This window comes from Parasteatoda tepidariorum, chromosome 2, assembly GCF_982258835.1.
Source record: "Parasteatoda tepidariorum strain Cologne lab strain chromosome 2, Ptep-v5.0, whole genome shotgun sequence".
In the NCBI taxonomy this organism is placed as follows: domain Eukaryota; kingdom Metazoa; phylum Arthropoda; class Arachnida; order Araneae; family Theridiidae; genus Parasteatoda; species Parasteatoda tepidariorum.
Genome location: NC_141756.1, coordinates 5,611,256 through 5,624,526, shown reverse-complemented (window position 1 = coordinate 5,624,526; position 13,271 = coordinate 5,611,256). Strand labels below are relative to the sequence as shown.

Here is a 13,271-nt window from a genome sequence, read left to right as displayed (position 1 = left end):
AAATAATATTTTAAAAATTAGTAATTTGAGCTTTAGACTCTTTTGTGTTTTTTTGTAAAATTTAAGTTCTTTTTTTTATGTACACAAGACTTATAATGATTTTTTTTCATGCACCAATTCTTTGTTTATGTGAAACAAGTTAAATATTAAACTTTTATGGTAATATTGTTTGTTTTTTTATTACAACATTTGGTTGCTTTAATATGTTATTTTTGAAAAATAAGTTTTAAATATTTTTTTTAAGTTACTATTTTTATTGCTGTGAATATTAAGTAAACTGTGTCCTCTAAAAAATATGTTACTATTTCTTTCATTCTTTTTTTAGAAGAATGGGTAAATATGTATTTTATGTTTTTTTTTTTTCTCTTATTTTTGAAAACATCTTCTGCAATGTTTATTTGCATTAAAAATTATTGCTGTTACACTAGAAGTTCATGTAAAGGAAATATATTTTATTTTTAAGTATTGTTTTACGAAACATGAAACTAGAAAAAAATTAAAGCAGTTCTAATATATTATTTTTTGTGCATGGTTAAAATTTACAAAAAAATTATTAATTTCCCTAAAGAAAAACTATGATATAATATTTGTTGCTAATTTTTAAACATAAATAATGTAATTTTGAACTGTGTGATAATTTGAAATTTTTTATAAGTAATTTTAACAATATTTTTGTATTTTCTGATAATCAAATAAAATATTTTTCAATTATTTGAAATTATATTTAAAAAATGCTGTGAACAGTAAAATAAAAATATGTATTTATTATAAAACTAAGGCAAACAACGTTAAGGAGCACAAAAATATTTATAAAATACAGACAGCTGTTTCGGATGCTCAAAGGGCAACCTTCATCAGTGCAACAGAAAGATCATCAGTGCAACTCTTCCTGTTGTACTAATGAAGGTTGCCCTTTGAGCATCCGAAACAGCTGTCTGTATTTTATAAATATTTTTGTGCTCTTTAACGTTGTTTGGCTTAGTTTTATATTTTAGCATTAATGTGGCTCACTTGTGTATTTATTATATTTAATTTTGTAATTTTTAAAGCAACCGTTAGTTTCTCTTATTGTATAACATTAAAATAGCTTTTAAAAAAAGCTATTTCTACCTTAAAATTACAAAGAAAAGGGGAAAAAGCAAACTCATGACGTATTTAGTGTATTTTAAAAAAATCAAAATTTTATATATATATTTTTTTTTAGTTCAGGTCAATATTAATATATTTAAACATGTAAAATTTATTGTATTTCTTTATAATGATATAAAAAATTTTAACATTATATTTAACATGCACTGGTGTCATGTTCAACTGAATTTTAAAGTTGCATATTTTAAATGTTACTTCCTAATTTTACTCACAGGTGAGGTTTACCAATCTGAATGGAAAATTTCTCCAAAGCAATTTTCATGTGAAATATGTAACAAAAGTTTTACTACAAAACGAAGATTCCAGCAGCACATGGAAAGCCACTCTGAGAAACGCAGTATCTTTTCTTGTCCTATTTGTTTTAAATCGTTTACTCGCAAGGACAACTTAAAAAACCACATGAAATTAAGCCACTGAAGGGCTGCCATGCAAAGTTATATCACTGTTTAGTATCTCAAATCAATATGTATAAAATAAGTCTTCTAATGTTAGAGGAATTTCCAATTTTTTTTTAAGTCAATTCTGAACCAGTGACTAGTTCAACTTAGTAACTCTCAAGGAGTTATTTTAAAGATAATAACTATTAATTTTTATGTGAAATATTTAAGTGCTTATTTTTAAATCCAGTACATAATCAGAAGGGTTTTTTTTTAGAAAAAGTTTGACTCCATTAACAAAAGTTTTATTTCAAAGACAATTCCTTCAACAAAACAAAACTCTGCTAATAATCATAATTTGAAAATAAAAAACTTCTTGAAAGATATGTTTTTTGTATTTCTTTCCCCAACTAACAAAACTTTATTTTTGCTTATTCGTAAAATTCTAAATAGCTTTTTCACTAATGCGGACCTTTCACAAAAAGTTAAAACCAACCACTAATCTTTGAATTTTTTTTAAAAAAATCAAAAAAAATTTTTTTTTTAAACTTGACAAAATATTAGATTTTTCCAGACTTCATAAAATGAATTTCAAGCGATAAAATGAAACTAATTAACTTCCAATGTTAAAGCAGAAATGGACAACTAGTCATCTTATAATTTTGTTAAAAGATAACTAAGCTTACAGACAAAATGCAGAATTTACCTTAATATTTTAACTTCCTCTGAAATCGAAACAAATGCCGGTTTTGAATTGTGGTTGTTACTCTATTAACAAGACTTGTTACATAACAGAACTGCTTTGAATAACAAAACTTCAAATATTTACAATGGAAAAAAAAAACAGCTATGAGGCTTCACCCCTTCCTGTTGTCTTTTCTGAATCATTTTTAGTTAAGGCTCAAAACTAATGATCTGATCAGCTAAGGCTCAAAACTAATGATCTGATCAGCTTGATAATTTTCAAGGATATTTTTTTTTAAACTGACTAATCTAATTTTTATTTCTAATTTTGAAGAAAAAAACAGTAACCAGTGGATAAACAAATGGTGAGGTTGAATTTTTATCTATAAATCCTTTATTTTTCCTTCTTATTTTTCTACATGTTTTACAGGAAAATTCTCTTTGTGTAAGTTTTGTTCACTACCTATATGTTAAAAAACTCTAAGTTATCTTATTAGAAAAATCTGCCTTTATGTTTTTTAAATAAGATATATAGTAAAATGTAACTAGTCTAGTACTATATTTAGTATGTATAAACAAATTATTAAATATTTCATCCAAGAAGATTTGAAGTTTATTACAAAAGAATAATTTGTTAACTATACAAATGTCTCTGTATATATTATTTTGTTCGAAAATAATATCTTAAAAGTGAGAGTTAAACTGTTATAACAGTGGTTACTTTTATTAAAAAAAAAATTTCAACTTTATTCTTTAAGGATCTTAACTATTTGGAATTGTTTTCAATTTTAAACTTTTGTTGCCCGATAAATTCAGTAGAAAATATACTTTTTGAATTAGAAGTAGTTCATTTCCTTCATTATTAATATTTTAAAGTAAGAAAATAGCAAAAAATTTTGAAAAAATAATAAGTATAAATTTGAAAATAACTTCCAACATATTTTTTTCATAGAAAACATGAATGCGAAATTTTCATATACTTTAACATTAGAAGACAATGGCTTTAACTTTACATTTTATGTATTTGTGTTAAATATTTATTCAGGTCTCTGAGAGAACTTGCTATTTTGTTAAAATGTTTTGTTTTTTTTCTCTTCTACTGCAATATTAATTTAATATAATTCTCTATTCTCCTATCTTTCTATTATTTAAAATATTTTCCTATTTGATATATTTTCCCCTTAATTTAATATATTTCCTCAATATAATTTTTTTCTTATGATTATTTTCTATAATGAAGTTTTATTTTGAAATGAAACTGTGTTTTAATAATTGATCTAGTTATATGTGTTTCCCGATTTTATTTTAACTTAAGGTAATTGCTTTAATTTTTTTTTTTTAATGTATAAGAAACGTTTGACAAAATTGCAGTTAATTATAAGATATAATTTAATTTTATTGAAAAAAATTTTTTTTGAATATTTTTGTTTTGTTTTTGTAAGTGGTGTTCTTTACAATTTCATAATAGTTACATCTTAATTCCTTTAAAAAAAATTATGTTATTTTTAGTTCAGTTTTTAAAAAAAAAGGATCATTCTTTTGTAAGCTATCATTTTTGTGTTACAATCTCGAATTTTCAAAACCCTGCTGTAAATGATTTTTACAATAATAAACAGTGTTAGTATAATTCCAGTGTGTAATTTTTGTAAGTTTTATGTTTTTATTTTATTTTACTGATTTTTAATGTTTCAAATCTATTAAATTTTCATTTCAGATGCAATAGAATTTAACCTGAACTATACAGCCTTCTTATAAAAAAAATTACTATATTCCTTGTTGAATTTTCTAAAAATGCGTAAAAATTGTCGAAAAACTTTCTTTTTTTTTTTTTATAGAATTTGATTACTATCTGCATGATATGTAAAATTCAGACATTTTTATTATGAGATTATTATCGTAAGTATTTGTTGTAATTATTAATGATAAATTAGAATTATTCCGCTGGTGGCGCTGAAACATTGTGCGCGTCACCAGACGCCTGAATGCTGTATCCATTCAACATATCTCGTTTTTTGTGTCCATGCTGTCTATGTTTATAATAAAATCTATTCCAAAGAAACCGGCTCAAGGTAAGCCTATTTAAAATTAGTTGATAATTGAAATATGAGATTTGTAAAGTAATATTTTACAGTATTTCCTTGGTTGTGGACATTATTTTGTACTGGATTTGGCTTTTGTACTATTTCATTCTATAGCCAACCTAGTCACCATAGCAACTATGATGAAAATGTGCCATCTAAAACGTTTTTTTTTTTTTTTTGGTGTCTTTTTTTTATGACAGTTTTACTTTGGTCACCTTGCATATTACATTATTTTACTTGTACTAGTGACAATCTCCTTAGAAGCTCCCTATTTATTTGGCAATCGTATTTTACATTTTGAAATTAATAAATACTGTTAAGGGGCCGTTCAAAAAGTACGTACACAAAAATGGAGAAATTTTAAACCCCTCCCCCCCCTTCGTACATTACCGTACATAAGGTCTTACTCCCCCCATTAGAGTACGTACATTTTATTAGTCTGCCCCCCTTTTTAATAAAAATTAAAATAATTATGTTTTAAATAAAATTAAATATTTACTTAAGGAGTGTGTAGGATGATGTCAAATTTAAATTTGGTGTATGTTTATAAAGTACGTACTTTGTATAAGACCTCCCCCCCTCCCCATCGTACAAAACCGTCCATAATAGCAAATCCCCTCCCCTCCTTCGGGATGTACGTACTTTTTGAACGGCCCCTAAGTGTCCCTTTAGAACGAAGTTACCGATGGAGAAATATATCGACTATATTTCTTTAAACTAATTTTCTTAAACTAGATAATTATGTATTATCTCAATAGTTTGAGTTTCCCATTAACGGGAGCTAGTGAAAAAAAAAATCAGTGTAGCTCCCAAATAGTTGCTCCCCCTTCCCGCACACACAATGCATAGAACGATTAATACGGCTGGTTTGACTGAGACTGAATGTTGAAAAATGAAATTACAGTTAGAGATCACGTCATTGATGAAGACCATTCCAAATTCACCCTGATAAAAGAAATTTCTGGTTGTGAAAACACTGATGGAACGGTGGCAGACGAAAAGCTAACTAGTGATAATCAATTAGTGAAAAAGAGAATCTGACAGATTCCATGCAATGAATGAGTCACAGTGAGGATCTCTCTGCTCTAGAGTCTGCAATGCAATACACAGAACAACAGCCTGGGATAACTTTCGCCGACAATATGCTATTTCGATGACAACGCAGCGCAACATTGCTCTGCAAAAAAGGAACAGTGCGTAAGCAAAAGGCATTAAACAGTTATTTAGTACAATTAGCCTGATGCAGTAATGTAACTTGGTGTAACGCAGTAAATGTACCCTAATTCCCCAATGTAAGTAAATTTTCTTTAAATATAATATATTTTTCAATTAAAAACAGAAATTTAAGAATTGCCTTACCATTTATTTTAATATTTATTAAATTTTATGTTGTTGAGTTTTCGAAAGTTCGAGATAACCTCTGTCCCATTAATCTCGAATTATCGAGGCTCTACTGCAGTGTTTCCCAAACTTATGACTTTTGTGTACCCTTTCTAAATTTTTTGCAACGCTGTGTACCACTTATAAAAAAATGAATGTATTTTTTACTATAAAAAAATTGCACAAAAGTTTAAAATCACACCTGGCTGTTGACACCACTAATTATTAACTGTTAACTCTGTAAAAAATGGTCAATAGAAAAATACATAATTGTAAATTTTCATGGCTAGCTTTGTCTTTAAACAAAATTTTTGAAAATTTTGTTTGTTACAAGATATTTCTCATAAGAACGCGTACTCCTGCTGAACTGTTCCCGTACCCCCAGGGATACGCGTAACACACTTTGGGAAACACTACTCTACTGAATATAATTTTCTATCAATGGAAAATTATACATGTACAATTACAAATAAGTTCATCTGAGGATAGTAGTATGTTTTTTCCTGTCAGAATATCCCTTAATAAGAATTGATCAATTAAAAGAGTAATTAATGGTTACGCTGTTGAATTTTTATAAACTGCACCAATATTGGCTTAAAAAATAAAAAATACAAGCAAAAATTTATCTGGTCTTCTGTCCTTACTTGACAATGAAACATTAAAAAAAATCCTTTTAATTTCTTATTTGACTTGTAAAATTTTTTGTTTCATTTTGCATGTAAATTTAAAGAGTATTTTCGTTGTCCAAAATTTGCGCTATCTTATGTATGTTTTTTTTTATGCAGTTTCGGTCAGTTGTCATTTTCAATGTGAGGTGTGTGGAAAAGTTTTATCCAGCTGGCAAAGAAAGAAATTGCACATGATTTCTCATGAAAAATCAGCAAAACTTTATATTTGTGAAATTTGTGGGCTAGAATATTCTTGGAAAAAAACCTTACTACGTCACAAAAGACAATCTCATGACATTGTATGAGCTGATATCCAATGTGTAATATTTTATTAAATATTTATTATTTTTGCCATAAATTTTACTTATTATATGACTTAAAGGTAATATTTATAATCAGTTATGTTTTAGCTTCTATTGTATTTTGTATGCATTATTTGAAAATTATTTGACTAATGTGTAAAGACTGTTTCTTTATCGCATCTATTTTTAATCAGGGTAATAATGTTTTGTGCAATGTCTAATTTGTGTGGTGTGTATGTTTAAGACAATAAAAAAGACAATATACTTTGTGCGAAACATATTCAGTGACAAATTACAGAGTTGGCATATAAGTTCATACAGAGTGTTCGAAATTAAATTAATGGTTTTTAAAGTTTTGTAACAAAGCAAAAGTGTAAAATGAAAATATTCTTGCTGTGAATTAATGTGTTCCTTGCAGGGCCGGATTAACCTATAGGCACACTAGGCACGTGCCTAGGGCCTACGAAATTCAGGGGCCTACGAAAAACTTGGGAGAAAAAAATTTTTTGACAAAAATAATTTAGCTTTAAAAACAACAAGTGTATTTTGCACAAAATTATGAAGATATATATAAAAATATAATATTTTTCGGTAATAAATTATTTTGCAGAATCTTATGATCTAACGATTCTTAATCTTATATAATCTTATGATTCAACGAAATCTTGTATTAGCTGTAGAATTCCAAAACTACGCAAAATGTCGTATTCAATAGGCATAAGTGCGAGCGATGCCAAACGATCATTGTTGAACGAAAATAATTTTTATCAATTTTAATCTGGAGAAAGATCTTTCTCCTTCTGCATTTGATCCACCAAGAATCGACAAATATATACTTAATGCAATGTGAACGTTAGGAAAAGTATTCACAAGATTATCTTTAACATTGTTATCGATCGAACTAATCATAATGGTATTATCGATATCAACTGCAATATCGGTAGTATGTCGGTATTGCAGATAAAGTTCGATAAACAAATTTGTAAATTAAAATCCATATTAATAAAAATGTAAAAAAAATATGCAAGAAAATTTGAGCATATATTTTGAAAAGAGGGGAAGAAGGGCCCAAAAACGGCTATGCCTAGGGCCCACGAAAGGTATAATCCGGCTCTGTGCCTAGGGCCTACGTAAGGTATAATCCGGCTCTGGTTCCTTGTTTTAGTTCAAAAATTTTTTGACAGATGATGCTGTATGTTCTTTTCACTGCTGTAAATGGTGAACATTTTAAAATATTGTAATTACTATTTTATTATTAAAAGATTTCAAAAAATTTGATTTTTCAATTGGTTTTCATTGATTTATAGATATACTATATGCAGTGTTTTCTATCTTAAAGGTTTTGAACTAAAACCTGGTATTGTGACAGGATAAATTAATTAATTCCCTTTCAAATATGAATTTGCTATTTGTGGCTGGAATTGTTTTAACCTTAACCCTTTTTGCTAGTTAAAAATTTTTGAAATTCTTTTTTTACAATAATGCTAAAAGAAATCATTTTTTATTGTTATTATTTTTCTGCATTTTTAACTTTGTTTGCCTAAACATAATTTAATATTTCAAATCAATATTTAATAAATTACATCATTTCAAAGTTATAGTTATTTTTTTAAAAATTTGCTTGACCTTTTACATTGCACTCCATGTTTTTGAAGACTTCTTAATCAACTGTATTCAATTTGCTTTAATTCGTGCTAAATTCTTCAGGTGAACAGGTAATAGAATAAATAAATTAAAATTTGTGTGGATTTTTTTAAAATTTTCTTATTTATTAATGAAAATTATTTATTAATATTAATATTTGAAGCTTTAAAACATTTGTATATTAAGAAACAAAAATAGGTAGGCCTAGCAGAGATTGTTGTAATGGCAATGTTTATTTTTTATTATTTTGTTTTAAATTATATAGTTTTAGTTATAAGAATATAGTTTTAGTTATAAATGGGTCCAAAATATTTATTTATAAATGGGTCTTCAAAATTTCCATTAGAAAGCATGTTATGGAATATGTTAAATTTTAATTAAAACATTGGGCACCAGCTAAGATATTTTAGGCACTGTGATTCCGAAGATGTGTGTAAATACCTGTATTTATGTGTCGTAACTAATATTATGAGCTCTAGCTATGTTCTATAACTCATTAGTTATGTTGTGAACTGATATCTTTAATAACCCACCTTTTGAATGGGTTAAAGTATGAACTTTTTTTTTATAAGTGTGAATTATAAATTTTTTATAAGAGACTTTCATTTAACATTTCAATCAAGTGTTGATTTAATTTATATTAAAACAATTTTGTATTACCTCGTTACGTCCTTTTCAAGAATTCCTCAATTTTCTATTGATATTTTCTATATTTAATTACAATAGGTCCAAAAAGAGTCATGTATCTTAAATTGTCTATCGTATAATGTTCATCAATGTTCCATGAGTTAGCACTTTTTATAACCAATAATATGTTTTGAAACCTCTAATTATATTTAGTTTACAACCAATAATTAATAATTTATTTAATTTTTTGATTGCTTTTATGAAATTATTTCAAACAAAATGCCAATGAAATAGAAATGGCATTTTTTTTTAAAGATATTTCTAATAACAAACAACAAGTATTTATAAAATATTGCATTAGTACTTCCTATCGCGCTTTTCAAATCAAAATTAAAAAATTCTTTAATAAAGAAATATGTTTCCTTAATAACCATTTTCAACTCCATCTCCAAGTTATTCATAGTTTGGTTTATTTTATTCACTCATGTTTACAGACCAAAAACAAATTCATAACTAGACTAGAGATAGAGCAAGGACTGCAAATTTAACTGTCGGAAATAAAACCCATTTTAAGATTATTAATGATAAAACGAGGAAAAATATTCTTATCTTCATTTATTAAACCGGTCTTTCGCGAAAGGGAGTTAATTATTTAGAGTTCCGTAGCTGCTATTTCAACTCTGTCACATGGCAATGAGTATATATATCGGATATTTTCAGCTTTGAAGTGGGCCTAAGTGAAATTAAAACTACAAATGACTAAGATATTTGTATGCAGTTTTGATCATTCTTCATTAAGGATGCTTTAAAAGAGTACATAAAACTTTCCACATCTTGTGCCAATGACTGAAAATTTATTATGCATACTGAGTGGAGGAAAGCAAAGATAAGAAGATAATGGAAGAGAAAGGAGAGGCAGAAAAACAGGAAAGAGACCTGGAATTACTTCAAAAAAAAAAAAAATAAAGAAATTAAAAGGAAAACTACAGAGATGGTGGATATTGAATTGAATTAAAAGAAACCAATACACAATGAAATGAAAGAAAAAGCTGGGAATTAGCTGAAGAAATCGCCAATCGAATTAAAAAATCCCTAGAAATTTTTTTTTTCTTCAAAGAAGTGAAGCTAGCGCATGGTATGCTAATGGGTGTCCAGAATATGAAATCCAGTGAAAAGACATAGGCTACCAAAATTAATAAAATAAAAAGGAGTCTTGAAAAGAAAAAAAATTATTACTTGAAAAAACTAAAATCATTGCATCATTTTTTTTTCTAAAAAAATTCTGAGACAAATAATTTAAAAATTGTTGGAATATTTTTGTTATTATACCCAGATTTTGTTATTTTATAGTCAATTATTAAAAACTAAATGTCATGAAAGAAAATACAAATATTATAAAATTTTCAGTAAAAAATATTAATGAAAGCAGTACTCCATCCAGGACCTCAACCAGCTTATTTTGGCCGGTTGCAGATTTAAATTAAATTTGTTTTGTTGCAATTTCCTTTTACCATAAACTTCTAGCTATATAATCTGATAATGGTTTATTTGTGGGAACCTTGAGAAAGAGAAATATGAACATTGATTAGCAGCTTCAATGTTCGCTTGTACTAGTACTTGAATTGCAGTAAAAAATAACTATAATGCATCGAGTGACTACAGAAAAAAGCTACTTATACTTTTAAAAAAAAATAATAATAATCGCCTGTTATTATTAATTGCCTGTGTAATATGCTCAATATCTTATTAAATTTTCTTTAGCAGCTATTATTTTTATTGTATTGTCATTTTCTTAATTTCAAAATTTAGGACTTTTAATGAATTTTTCCATGGATACCTTGGAGTCATTATGGTTTGCCTTTAGGGTAAAAATTTATTAAAAAATCCGATTAAGCGTATGGGCAATTTCACCATCTACAAATTTCATGTTTCCACACTTCTCAGTTAAAAAAAATCAAGCATTTCTAATAATATTTGTTAAATTAACTCTTGTGTATCCTTTACCCATAATAATTTTATCAACATTTTGAAATTTAAATTTTTTTTAAAAATTAAAGACTGATTGTTATGAATGTAACATATTGGGTTACTTCCACAACACCCAGTTAATGAAATTTTTTAAATAGACGATAGTTATAAATTAGAGTAAATGTAAATGACGCCAATAGTTGTTACCAAAATAATTTGAACTGCTTGATTTTTTTAAACTGAGATAGTGCTTTTTAAGTGTGCAAATATGAAATTCATAAATGTTGCAATTACTCATATTTTAATAAGATCTCTATTAAGTTTTTATAAAATCACAAGAAACTAGCTTTGTGTAATGTAAGGATTTTTTTAAATTAATCATTAATTTGGTTATTTATAATTTTTATTTTGATGGTGTGTAAATTTATTATGTAATCAAGTAAAAAATTTGAATTAGTAAATATTATTTTGATAATACAACATTAGAATTATTCTGTAATTTTATTTAAAAATCATTGAGATAGATAATATTTGTGATATGAAATACTATGGTTAAGATTTTAGGAAGCCTATTTGTGAAGCAGTTTGATTTAAGGTAAGAAATCTGTTAATGAACAAAGTGTTTTTTTTTTCATTATATTTTATATTATACAGTTTTAATAATTTGCCATATTACTCTAATTATAAATTTTATTAGTTTAATTTTTTACTATGAAATTATACTAAAGCGTTTTCCATGAATTAAATTAAAGGTGCCATTGATTACTGTAAAATATGTTGCATTATTATATATGTTTCATTTAACTAGTGTTTCTAATTTTGTAAATTAGTATATTCTATAAATTTATATTAGTTTTAAATTTTGAATAAATTAGTAATGTTTACTTCTAATAATTACTTTTTTTTTACAATTAGTTTTGGTTAAATTCTGTGAAATAAATGAAAATCATTCTTATTAGTTTATTTGTAGTTTTTTTTTTAATATTTATCTTTATTATTATACCTTACATTACAAAGAAGAATAAAATTATGCATTTTATTTCTTGTATCATTTTATTAAATTATTACTATTCTACTAGTAGTTACTAAAATTATTTTGTGATGGCTAAATTGCAGTTTCTTTTATGACAGCATTGTATCTGTGAAAATAGTATTTATGTTAGACGGAACATTAAGTGATATTAACTTTCTTAGTTTACTTTTTTTTCCATTATTGATAGCGTTCCTCTTTGAAGTCTTAAAACTCATTGATTGTATAATTCTTGAAGAAATCTTATTCATAATTATAAAAATGTTGCTGAAATATTAAATTTTTTTTAAATTCTCTGATTTCCGCTTCTTGGTTAGCTTGATCTGCTGCAACTTACAAACAGCGTGTGCGCTATCTGTGACCTGCAGGTGGGCTAAGGAGACTTGACTAATACAACAATAAAACATTAAAACTACTAAGACTAAAAAAAAGACTACTAAGATATTTATAAATTAATTATTTGCTAACTTTTTTGTACTGATTATATAAACCTGGAATTGATTTGACATTTATTTTTGCTAAATATTGTATCACATTTGTGGAATATCAATTCTAAAAGTTATCATTTAAATGATAATACTTGGCAATTTAGAGTTTTAAATTAGTTTAATAAATTTCATAATTTTGGTGAATTACGAAAAATAAAATCTGAAATGTACTGAAATCTTATCTATGTTTTTTTCTTTAGAAAGAAAAATTTTTAAAGCATATATTGTATTGCATTTTGCTTACTTGCCTATAGGTACTAATTAGTCATTTTCTAGCTAAATATATTTACATATTATTTATATTTATAAGCTTTGATTCTAATTAGGTACTATTTATATTGTACATTAACCGCTACGATTTAAGTACAATTCTCAAAAAAATAAGTTTAACCAGTTACAGTCTTTTCATAGAATTATATGTAGTGAGAAGTTCATTATCAGAATCCTCTGGACTTTTTTGAAATAGATTTTTCTGGATAATAAGTCTTTAAGACCTATTGCCCATAAAAATCTATTTCTTACATGTAATTCTTATACATAATTTTATTATACTTAAGATTTTTTAACAAATTGCAAATGTAAAATATGATATTTGTTGGAGTGGGGGGGGGGGGAATGAAAATTGTTTATTTTGATTTTTAAAAAGTTTTTTAAAAAATGTAATTTTCCAGAACACAGACGTCCAAAAATGGGATTTTATACTTTACTTTCTCCTGGATTTAATTAATTTTAGTCTAGAAAAAGCAAAAATGTATATAAAAATTGAGAAGTTGTAGATACAAGGTTTAAATTCAAACAGGTCATTTTGTTGTGCCTTTAAAGTAGTGTCCCAAAAAAAAAAAAATTCATAGATCTTGTGTACTTGTGAACTTG

General features: G+C 26.2%; 1 non-coding gene across 2 annotated transcripts in view; it reads left to right on the top strand.

Annotated features, from left to right (window-relative positions):
• LOC107442207 (uncharacterized) overlaps nt 1–13,271 on the top strand; it is a 48,214-nt gene that overhangs the window by 29,333 nt on the left and 5,610 nt on the right. The window contains exon 5 of one of the 2 annotated variants that reach the window (XR_015431235.1): nt 1,364–12,652. This is a non-coding gene — a transcript (uncharacterized LOC107442207). The remainder of the gene's footprint in view (nt 1–1,363; nt 12,653–13,271) is intronic. The other variant, XR_015431234.1, reaches the window with a different exon arrangement.